Here is a 12,055-nt window from a genome sequence, read left to right on the forward strand (position 1 = left end):
CTGTTCTCAAACTCCTGGGCTCAAGCGATCTGCCCTCAATGGCCTCCCAAAGTGCTGGGATTACAGGTGGGAGCCATCACACCCGGCCTAAGAATAGGAATATTTTTCAAAGAGTTTACCTTCAACTGAGAAAGCTACTTTGGTGAGTCATAGCATATTTCAACAAGAAAAATCAAAATATTAGTTCACTTTGAAGAGACAAACTGAAGCCCATCCTTCTGCAACTTTTGTAGAAACAGACTGACAGACTTAATTCAATTGACCCCAGGCTAGTTGACTGTTTTTATACCATCTAATATAAAATTGTAGCTTAATCCTGCCTGTGCCTTTGTTCATGTAGTTTAGCTGAGTATAGTGAAATCAGCAAGAAACTAGAAGTCACCGGGTGTCAATCCTCATCTCTGCCCCTAACTGGCTGTGTAACCTTGAGCAAACCATCTGTCTGAATCTGGGATCACACTAGATCAGTAGGCCTTAACCTCTTAGAGATGATGGGCCTTTTTGAGAATGAGAACTAGGAACCCAATTCCCCTCAGAAAGACATGCTAAATGACAGACACAATTTCAAGTGATTCACAAGCTCCCTGAAATCCATCCATGAACTTCAAAGGGCAACAACCCTGAACTAAAAATGTCTGGCCTAGGTGATTCTTAGGGCCTTTCCAGCTTTAAATTCTATGATTTACCCTACCTGGAAAGTACTTTCTCAGTCTCTTGGACAAGTCTGGTCATTCATTTCTTCAAGATAAGGTGTGTCATGTCAAGTGTTTAATCACAGTGCTGAATGTAAGATCCCCTCTAACAATCCTCTCCTCCCACTGAAGATTTCATGGCTACCCAAGTCCAGAACAATCTTTAATTTTTCTAATTTCACATATCATTAGCAGTATCTACCACTCAATCTGATATATGATTATACTACCATCACTTCCAAACTTCTGGGTGCCTTAGTATAGAACACAGACCAGTAGTTCTCAACCATATCAAACCCAATACCTCTTTCTTATGACAAATATTTTGTGATACCTCTTCATAAACATCAAAGGATAGTCATAATCTACCAACATACCATTTTAAAAAATAATTTCTTACTGGTACTATAAAAGAGTACCATAAAGAAACTAATTTAAAATTTTAAAAAATAGTTGTTTCAATACATACATTCTCAGAGACAATATTAGCAGACATAAATGCATGTCTTCAGATTTACAAAATGCCCCTAAAGGGTGAGTACCACCTTATCCTCAATTGAGAACTCTTCAGACTTAAGGCTGAAGATATATAAAGAAATAGAAAATAGCTTTTGAAGAGCCTATACTTTAGTTGGATTTAAACTGCACTGTATGTTTTTTAGTTATTGATGTTACATAAATTTAATCTTTTATACATACTTGCCTTAAGTCTTGGAGAAAGAGAAATGCTTTCTAGGTAATCCTCATAATGGTTAGTACAGACATACACACATTGCATGCACACACACACACACACAGAGTAGGCAAGGCTCAAAGAACATTCAGGTGAGAAGAAACCAGAGAGATCATTTAGTCTAGAGGTTTTCAAATTCTTTCTGCAGGTAGTGAGGGGGTCATGGGTCATCCATTTGAATAGAATCTTATATAGATACAAAAACACAAGCGTAGATGAAAGCAAAAAGCATAGCTGCTCTGGTAGGGGAGGCTATGACAGCCCCTGAAGGTACTCCTTGGAACTTCCAGTTCAGCTGAGTATTTGAACAAGCGATACTGTCTGATCCCTCATCTTACAGAGAAGCAAATGAATGGTAGAGCACAAATCGAGCACCCAGTGCTCTTTCAAGTACACTAGCCAGCCTCTGCCCAGTTTTGCCTATCATCTTAAACTATAATACTTCCTTGTCAGGGATTATACTCAGTCTATTGATAAATTCATTTCAAAAAACATTTAAACATTTCATTTTACTTCAAAAAAAAAAAAAGAGTTGGTGGTAAGGGTATGATGCTGAGCATCGTACCCATCATTAGGCAGAATATAATGTCTCGTAAGAGAAACAACAAAAATTTTCTAGGCTCACAGATCTGGGTTTAAAATGTGGTTCTATGCAGCCACGAAAAAGAATGAGTTCATGTCCTTTGCAGGGAGATGGATGAAGCTGGAAACCATCATTCTCAGCAAACTAACACAGGAACAGAAAATCAAACACTGCATGTTCTTGCTCATAAGTGGAAGTTGAACAATGAGAACACATGGACACAGGGAGGGGAACATCACACACAGGGACCTGTCAGGGAGTGGGGGGCTAAGGGAGGGATAGCATTAGGAGAAATACCTAATGTAGGTGACGGGTTGATGGGTGCGGCAAACCACCATGGCACATGTATACGTATGTAACAAATCTGCACGTTCTGCACATGTATCCCAGAACTTAAAAGTATAATTTAAAAAAGAAAGGTCTATATTAGTGGCTTCATTTGTAAAACAGGAATACTGCTTATATTACCTCCTTTATAGTGCTTTTGGGAGAAACCTTTGTCTTCTTCCTCTTAAATTCCATAGGCAATCATGCTCAGTCCCTGATAAATACTCTCATCTCTCTTGCCACGCCCTCACTTGGTTGTACTTAATCATCTTAACCACAGCCTGGTTCTATCCTATCCAATTCTCCACCTAATCTGTACCTGTACCTATGCAGCTGAATTTGCTGTGAGAAACACACAACTGTGCTGAATCTCTCACTTTAAATTTGTGATTGCTACCTCAAATGGCCTCTCCCTGATGCAGAGAGACCACACTGCACTAGTACACTCACTGGCCCACTCCTCTGGATTTCATACTTTACTCTCTTCAGACCACCAACATTCCTCATCCAGACTCATTCTCAGCAGCTGACCTATTTTGCAGAAAAAACAGCAACAATCCAAAGAGAATTTCCACAGACTCTCACTGCTACATCTACCCACCTAATCACATCTGTGGCCACATGCTGTTTTTCTCTCCTGTGACTATGGATGAACTGTTGATGCTCCAAGCTGAGGCCAACCCCTTCACTTGTGCATTACACCCTGTCTTTATAAGGACATGGAAGTGCTACTCTACCAATTCTTCCCTCTCTTCCTTCCTCATTAATTTTCCCTGCTCTTCTGAACTATTCCCTTCAGCATCATAACCAGCTGTTATTTCTTTCATCTTAAAAATCATTCCCTCCCTTGCATCTTCTTTTCATTTATAGCCCATTTATTTACTATCTCTTTGGCATTCCTTGAAAGACATGTCAATGGCTCTCTGTCTCCCAGTTCTCTCCTACTCTCTCTTGAACCTACTACAATCAGGCTTACGTCTCCTACCACTCTATAAACTTGTTCTCCTCATCAGGGTCTCCAATGACTTCCATGCTATTAGATCCAAAGGTCAATTAAAGCTCAGTACTCTTCTTCCTTGACCCACTGGCAGCCTTTAACACAGCTGAGCCCTCTTCTGCTTTAAACTTCATCACTTAGCTTCCAGGAGACCATATTCTTCAGGTTTTCTTCCTACTTCCCTGGCTATTTCTTTTCGGTCTTTTTTTTTTTTTTTTTCCTGCTTTTTCCTCATATTCCTGGCCTTTAAATGGTATGGGGCTTGGTCCTTGAACCTCACAATTTTAAATACCACATATATGTTGTGATGACTTCCAAATTTCTCCCTCAAGCCTGGAAGTCTGCCTTAAACACTAGATTTGTATATCCAACTGTTTCCTCAACAGATCCACTTAGATGTCAGTTAAATACCTCAAACTTAGCATGTTTAAAACTGAGATCATCTTTCCACAATCCTATCTCACCCAGTCTTGCCCATCTCTATATATTCCACTTGTTTTGACCAAAAACCTTAGATTCACCCTTTTACCATCCCCCCCCCCCTTTCTCACACATTCCACAGGCAATTTATCAGCAAATCCTAATGGTTTGACTTACAAAACAGTTGAATCTAATTCAACTACTTCTCACCACCTCCACTGTTACCATCCTGGTTTAAGCCACTATCATCTCTCAAGTGGATAAATGGAATAGCCGATCACGTCTCCCTGCTTCCACCTCGTACCCCCACAATAAATTCTAAATTCAGAAGACACAGTACTATTCTCAAAATGTAAGTTAGATCATACCATTCCTCTGCTCAAAATCTTTCAAAGAATTCCCATATGACTCACCCAGAATATAAGCTAAAGTCCTTACTATAACCTACAAGACTATATAATCTTTCCCCTACCCCAAGGTTATGACTTCACCTCCTAGTACGCTTTCCCTGGAACACTGTTCTGCAATCCCATTTGTTCCTGCCTCATGGCCTTTGTACTTGATGTTCTCTCTGCCTGGAATATTCTTCCAAGACACCTACATAGCTTATTCTCTTGCCTCTTTTTTTTCCTTTACTCAAAGAACACCTTCTCAGTGAGGCATTTCTCCAACCACCTTCTTTTAAAATTGGACTCCCCACACTTTCTGTCCCTTACTTGCATTATTTTTTGTCCATAGTACTTTTCACTAATATACCATGTTTTATTTTTCATGTTTACTGTCTATGCCCCCAGTAGATATAAGCTTCACAAGGCAAAGAGTTTGTCTCATTTGATGCTGAATCTGTGACTGGAACAGTGCCTCCATGTGTTAGCTTCAATAAAACTGTTTACTGAATTAAGAATGTACCGGAATTGTTCTGAATCTATAAGGTAAAAATATATGCAAGTACAATAACATGAAGGTAGCTAACTTTAATCATCTTAAAAACAATTACTTGTCCATGTCAACATCCTAGGAAATACTATACTCTTAAAATCCCTGGTAATTAAAATAAACTTCATGTGTTGTTAGTTGCTTAATAGAAAATATGAAACTGGAAAAACTGCCTGTTGCACAGAGGAAAAAGATTGGTGTTATAAAAGCATGACGATTACACAATTTGCACTATGTGCATCTTCACTGATACTTTTCACAAAGGTATGCAGTCCTTCCATGTATGAAGAGTGATACTGCTATCCCACCATTAGGAGGACATGGACTTTGGTGCTTCCTTGAGATCATGTATTTGTATGTCAGCCAGAAAAGGGCAGGGCATTATCTTCAGTCACTGGATAGTTAATTGCTCCTGTTGAACTTCACCATTCCATATGGGAATCATAGTAATAACCAGGTACTGAGCATTTACTACAGGCTAGGTACTGTGCTAAGTCCTTCAGATCTATTATCTCATTTAATCCTTCAGAAAACTTCTTTGAGGTAGTACCTTCATTTTAAAGATATAACAGACTCAGAGAGATTAAGTTGCCCAAGACAGCACAGCTGAGTAGAGATTTGAACCCAGGACGATTTGATTTTAAAGTCCATGTTTTTAGCTCAGTTGTCTGTGATCCTAGTCATATTGGTATAACCTAAATAAGTGAGAGTGACAAACTTTGGATATGAAGAAATACTGGCAACAATTTTGAGCAATGATCTGTCCTACATCCTAAGACATTTTGCTTGGGGGCGGGGGCTGTCTAGATGTCTAGTAAGTACTAGAAGTTTTAGTGAAAATCAGATTCAATTTTATTTTATTTTTTTGTTCTGAGGTGAGATTTAATAAGTATTTCATTCCAGTTACTTCAAACACTCCAAGACAGGTTAAACACAAAAAGCATTAGTGATATATTAAGCTCTAGTACACAAAGTAAACAGACACTACATATTAATTAAAGTCTGAATTTAAAAGAAGAAATCGTCTTACCCAGAAGCATGTGACACAACACCAATTTGAGAATGAAAGAGAAAAACTACTGAACTGCAGTTGGTTAATGCCAAGACATTTTTTCAAAAGTTTTAGAAAATGAACTAAACCAAGCAAGGATCCATGCATCTGCCAAGTTGAAACATACAGTAGTGACAAATTAACTTTGTCCTTGACATAAGATCTTAACGATAGTTTTTAAATCAATTTGAAAATCAACAATTAACAATATAAGTGCTACTTTTTTAAAGTTTCATTTTCAAGTTACACATTATTTAAGAGTAATTTAAACACCAAATAAAGAGACAATTTGCCTTCTGAAACAGATTAGTTGTAACTAGTAAACATTAAATCAGGAAACAATTATAAAAGCTCCAAGAGATTAAACAGGTAAGAATACTTGCTGTACTTTAAAAGATCATATTTCTAAATAGATGTTGCATCACAAAGACTTTTGTAAAGGGGCAGAGTGCTTCCTTAAAATCTTACTTTCTTTAACACACTATTAAAAACTTCCAAATTGTTTTTGGAATGATTGTAAAACATACAAGAGAAAGCTCAACTACTAGGTTAAGAATGGTTTCACTTTGTAAATGAAATCAAACTTTACAAGAGACATTACAATTAACTTTATACTTTAACATTAAAACTTAGAGAATGACAATACCTTAAGAAAATAAAGGCATTAAGAGTTGCTAACAAGATCTTTCATCAGTCTGCAAGATGAAATAATCATGTAAAATACATGTATCATTACAGCACTTGTCTCATCTGATTCAAATTGTTATATTGCAAATAACAAGCAGTCTATTCAATATAAAATAACTTGTGCAATCAAACCTTAAGCTCAAATATACAGTAATTATAATAAATACATTTTAAAACCAAGAAAAGCAAAACAAAACCTAAGATGACTATATAGATGCTGTATACCAACACATTACACCTGTGCCTGGCTAGTTTGACTGGAAGCTTTTCACAATTATGACTGATCTCTGGGTGCGTCTCTCACAAGATAAACTGACCCTGTTTACTTCATCACCTGGAGAGGTATTAACTCCTGAATTCGCCATTCTGCCAGTCTCTTTGCAGCTTTTCCCAGCAAAGAAAGCACCTCAGCTGCCATGTTGAAGATACTTTTAATGCTCTACAGTGAGTTCCCTCCTATCATGCCTTAAGAAGATCCCCAGCATGCATCAGATAATGTTGTTTCTAGGTCATAGGATGTTATAATCGGTATCCTATCTGTATATGTTAAAATGAGGAGCTCTAGGAGCCAATGCTGCTGCCTACACACTTCACATACACTGTGTATAATTATACATCTATTCCTCATTTCAAGTGATCAAGATATACTTGATTTTTAAAAATGTAGCTTTCTAAAGCTGGGAATTGGTTGTATATAATCCAATAATTGGTTGTAAATAATTTAATCCAAAGCTTACATCTAAGGAATCTTGAGGATAAATCAGGCTAGAGGGGGCACCTGTAATCAAACTTTATTAAACATAATGAAAAACGGACAAAAACTAAGTTCTGGGTGATATGTGTTTAGAGAGCAATACAAATGGTTCAGTGCTGTAGAAGGGCAGCAGATAGCACAATGACAATGTCAATGTTGTCCACCTGATGCTAAAGAGTAACTGCTGCAGGTCCCTGTACACAAAACCTTGCTGCTAAATTAAACTGCCCATTGTACCACAGTGGAGACTAATTTTATCTACAAAGTCTTCAATTTACTGGGTGCTTTTTCTCTGTTGGGATATATATATGATTTTAACAGAAGTTAACCAAAAATAATTGGGTTATAGAATTTAACTTTAAAGTTAACTTTTATAACAAATGTGTTTTCTTCAAGTGAAGAATATACAAAATATCTATAGGTTATACATCTATTTCCTGTAATCCTACATATTTATTATAATAAAGTAATACAACTTAGGGCTTTCAACCATGAGTGTAGGTTCCAAAAAAGTCTTTAAGCAGCAGTAGTATTTCCCATAGGAATATCTTCATGTTACAGGGGGAATTTTACAACTATGCCCTTTTTTGCCACATGATCTGCCCTCCCCATCTGCTAGAGGAGGAACCAGTTTAATAGGTTAGTTTATGAATGTTCTTTCCAATATGTCAGACTGTTAATAAATTATGCAACAATGTAGTCTGAAACCATTTCTTATAAAATGGCCAAATAAATGACTATAATTCAGCTGCCTGACTACCATAATACAAAATTGTATCGTGATAAAAAAAACAAAAAACTCATTCTGCTTTTCAGTATTAAATGGATCTTAGAAGTGATTCTAATTAAAGAACTCAAAGACAGATTATTCAATAATCTGTTGAATATTGAAATTTTATGGCCATATAGTCAACGCTCACATATTAGCCGTAGTAAAGAACAGAAGGACACATATTCTAAAGACAGCAGGTAATTCAAAAATGCATTTTATCCTTATTAGCATTTCATTTTGAGTATGTCTGACATTTCAGAAATTAAAGAATTCCTACGTAAAGAAGTAAGTCACACAAAGCCAAATATAAGAAGCCATGGAAAAGTACCCCTAGAGTTAATGTCTCCGCATTAGGATTGAGAATACATTTCATTCTGTTCTCTCCCTCCACATTCATTTGTTTATCTGGCTTATGTTTCAGTAAGATGAGTGAGACAAGGGTGATATGGAAGTTAATTATTTCCATTTTGAAACATACTTTGGGAAAGTTCAAACAAAGGCAATTAATGGGGAGCCTCCAAAGTGTCACAGAGTACTATCTGCAATCTCCTGAACACAACTGGCCAGATATGTTCATGCCAATGTTTCTGGTAACTTCTACTCTTCACCTTGGTAGTTTTTTCCCTTCCAAATCTAGATGGGCTGCAGATTGATTGGTATAAATATGTATTGTGTGTGGGGGTGTGAATCTGTGAGAGAGAAAACAGTACTTTCTGTAGTTAAATTAACTATAGAAGTTTGAATACTACACTCTTCACAGTGGCAGTATAGTCTGTCAACTTCCAAAAGGAAATAATAACTTTACTGATATTTTAACTTCTTTGTCAGTCATTGGGGAGCGTGTAATACCTAAGTAGCTGAATTCGGTGACAGCTAATTCTGATCTGCTGATAAAAATCTTTGGCCATGTTTAAGATTCTTCTAATGCAGGCTAATCAGTGGACTTCAGCACTTCGCTATACAAGAACATGGTCTTTTGAATTTCATTATACTTGGAAATCAAAAATAGTTATTAGCACATAAGAACTACTATATCTTCAGTTTCAAATTTATAACCTATTAAAATGAAAGCAATTTTCAGAAAACCAGGAACTCTAGAGAGACAGTATCACATATAGGGTTTTCGTCCTGGTTCACAAGCTGCTGAGCTGTAAGACCTGGAACAAATTAACCTCTCAATGTCTGTTTCCTCATCTGTAAAATGAGAAGTTGGGTTCATATTTTAAGATATCACAAAACAGTAAAAACTGTAAAAGAAAGAAGAATCGTAGGGGGAAATGACACAGAGCTACCAAGTTGTTGTTGTTGTTGTTTTGCCGAGCATGAATTTTTTTGAAAGCCCTACCATTTACTATCACCATCATTTCACGAGATAAAGAACATGTTTAATTCCCCTAAATTAGAAAGATATATTCTATAAGAAGCATTCCTTTAAAGTGAAAATGTTTAGCTTTTAAAAACTCATGATCTGCTGGCCTTATTTTTCTCACTTCACCATGGACCAGTGAAAATGTTTTCACTAACCAGCACTGGTCTAAAAGTCAATAATTGGGGATTATGGGAATAGGTAAATTTCAAAGTCCAAGCCTCAAACACTATGATTTTAATTTTAAGTGCTCTGTTGTATTTCTTTTACTCCATATTGTAGTCTAGAATAGATGCCTCAACGAAATATATACTTAAAAATTTATGAAGATCAGAAATACACTTAAATCAGTTTGAGAGACAGCCTCAATGTATACTTGCCCCAATACATTGAAGTTTATTCTTCAATAAGCTTTGGCGCAAGTATACATTGTGGCTGTCTCTCAAAGAATAAGCTTCAGGTTGGTATGGTGGCTCACGCCTGTAATCCCAGCACTTTGGGAGGCCGAGGTGGACGAATCACAAGGTCAGCAGTTTCAGACCAGCCTGGCCAACATGGTGAAACCCCTGCTCTAGTAAAAATACAAAAATTAGTAAGGCGCCGTGGTGGGCACTTATAATCTCAGCTATTCAGGAGGCTAAGGCAGGAGAATTGCTGGAACCCAGGAGGCAGAAGTTGCAGTGAGCCGAGATCATGCCACTGCACTCCAGTCTGGGTGACAGAGCAAGACTCCATCTTGGGGCAAAAAACAAACAACAACAAAAAGAAAACAATAAGCTTCAATGCATCAGGGCAAGCATAAACTGCTATGGATTTAACTTCATCAATAATAACGAACCACTGAGGACAGGTGCGGTGGCTCATGCCTGTAATCCAGCACTTTGGAAGGCCGAGGTGGGATAATCACTTGAGGCCAGGAGTTCAAGACCAGCCTGGGCAGCATGGTGAAACCCCATCTCTGCTAAAAATACAAAAAAAAAAGCTGGGCATGGTGGCACGTGTCTGTAATCCCAACTACTCGGGAGGGGGAGGCGGAGGTTGCAGTGAGCTGAGATGGCACCACTACACTCAAGCCTGGAAGACAGAGGGAGACTGTGTCTCAACAACAACAACAACAACAACAATAATAATAATAATGAACCCCTGATTGTGTACTTACTACTAAACCCATTTTAAAGATAAGGCAACTGAGATAACGAGAGACTAAGTAGTTTACCAAAGACACATATTCTATAAGCCTCAGTAGTCAGAACTGGAACTCTAATCTCTAACTCCAGTTTTGGGTAGGACTCAAACAGAAAGATGTTGCTTGGATTTTAATTACCACTTGCTCTTTTACAAATGAGTGGCAAATGGTTTAAATTTTAGAAGCTGCACAGGGTAAAATGTTTTCCTATTTTGCTCTATAAAATAGTGCCTTTTTAAACACAGTCATAAATACTGGTGGAGTTTTTCCCTCTATAAGAGTCAAGATGCCTATTAGTATGGTCACTTACTTTTCTCAAAAAGCTAATAAAATTACACATTTAGAATTTCTAAAGGACAAATACTTACAAATGTCCTCTTTTTCTCTTAAGAAGAACACGAATATCTTCTGTGATTTCAATCTGCAGTAAGAGACAGCATTTATGAGTACAGTGACATGAGACAAGTGCCCCTTTAAAAGAAATGTTGAGTGCTTATTCACATTATCTGCGCACCTTAGCTCGTAAGCTTTTCCTTTTTACTAAAGGAAAAGCAAGAAATGACTAGAGATGAGTGTCTGACTAGAATTAGTGCTATTACAATCTCAGAAAGTAACTGAGCCAGACTCTAAGTAACAGTAGTTGAAACTCTATGGAAAAATGACAAGAAGCAAGAGCCATGTTCTTAACGGTTTTATTTGTATCTCTGAATCCCCTATGGTCAGGACCAAAGCCATATTCAGACACAGAGACAATGTCTGACCACAGCAAACTAGTCAGTCACACAAGACAGCCATCCCCACACGCAGATGACTATAGGCATCTATTCTCCCATCGAAACCAAAAACGAATAAGTTCCTCGAAACAACACAAGGTTCCTTCCCAAATACAAATACGACACTAGTCTAAGTAGAAACCTAAATATATTTCCATCTTCTTTCAGTCTGTAAACACACCATTTTTGTGACATTTTTCAAGATATACACCAAAAGGGCCAGGCAATGGTGGCTCATACCTGTAATCCCAGCACCCTGGGAGACCAAGGCAGGCAGATTCCTTGAATCCAAGAGTTCAAAACCAGTCTGGGAAAAATGGCAAAACCCCATCTCTACTAAAAATACAAATAATTAGCCAAACATGGTGGTGCATGCCTGTAGTCCCACCTACTTAGGAGGCTGAAGTGAGAGGATCACCTGAGTCTGGGAGGTCAAGGCTGCAATGAGCCAAGATTGCACCACTGCACTCCAGACTGTGCAACCAGAGTGAGATCCTGTCTTAAAAAAAAAAAAGAAAAAGAAAAAGGAAGGAAGGAAGGAAGGAAGGAAGGAGGGAGGAAGGAAGGGAGGGAGGGAGGAAGGGAGGGAAAAAGAAAAAGATATATACACCAGAAATGTTTGTCAGTTTAGGGTTGGGGTTGACCTATTTTGGACAATGCAGGAGTAAACTACTTACCACCTGAATACTTGGAATAGTAAAATAAGGCCCTTCAGTAATTTGATATTGCTTTCTACAGAGCTGGGGCTCCCTGGGCATGATGCTATACTCTAAATAAC

General features: G+C 37.7%; 1 protein-coding gene across 5 annotated transcripts in view; it reads right to left on the reverse strand.

The window, feature by feature from the left end:
• The window catches only part of ACSL4 (acyl-CoA synthetase long chain family member 4), an 85,944-nt gene that overhangs the window by 36,548 nt on the left and 37,341 nt on the right, over positions 1–12,055 (reverse strand). For 3 of the 5 annotated variants that reach the window (XM_010378640.2, XM_010378615.2, XM_010378633.2), the window contains exon 2: positions 10,873–10,925. The exons of the other annotated variants lie outside the window; for them this stretch is intronic. The gene's annotated coding sequence lies outside the window, so the exon portion shown is untranslated. The remainder of the gene's footprint in view (positions 1–10,872; positions 10,926–12,055) is intronic. 5 annotated transcript variants of the gene reach the window in all.

Source organism: Rhinopithecus roxellana, chromosome 7 (assembly GCF_007565055.1).
Source record: "Rhinopithecus roxellana isolate Shanxi Qingling chromosome 7, ASM756505v1, whole genome shotgun sequence".
NCBI lineage: Eukaryota > Metazoa > Chordata > Mammalia > Primates > Cercopithecidae > Rhinopithecus > Rhinopithecus roxellana.